The sequence below is a fragment of the Plectropomus leopardus genome, unplaced genomic scaffold (assembly GCF_008729295.1).
Source record: "Plectropomus leopardus isolate mb unplaced genomic scaffold, YSFRI_Pleo_2.0 unplaced_scaffold41694, whole genome shotgun sequence".
Lineage (NCBI taxonomy): Eukaryota > Metazoa > Chordata > Actinopteri > Perciformes > Serranidae > Plectropomus > Plectropomus leopardus.
Genome location: NW_024645672.1, coordinates 1 through 222, shown reverse-complemented (window position 1 = coordinate 222; position 222 = coordinate 1). Strand labels below are relative to the sequence as shown.

At 54.1% G+C, this 222-nt stretch overlaps 1 non-coding gene across 1 annotated transcript; it reads right to left on the bottom strand.

The window, feature by feature from the left end:
• Nucleotides 1-34: 34 nt before the first annotated feature.
• LOC121939134 lies at nucleotides 35-153 on the bottom strand. The gene has a single exon (XR_006105412.1). It is a non-coding gene; the product is annotated as a 5S ribosomal RNA (ribosomal RNA).
• Between the last annotated feature and the right edge of the window lie 69 nt (nucleotides 154-222).

Genomic DNA, 222 nt, shown 5'->3' with positions numbered 1-222 from the left:
AGCACCCTCTGCCGGTGAAAAGCCAGAACTAAAAAGCTTACAGCACCTGGTATTCCCAGGCGGTCTCCCATCCAAGTACTGACCTGGCCCGACCCTGCTTAGCTTCCGAGATCGCACGAGATCGGGCGTGTTCAGGGTGGTATGGCCGTAAGCGACAGAATGAGTGACACACAACCTATTTACAGATGGACGGGACAACCGACTTCCAAATTGTGAGCTCTG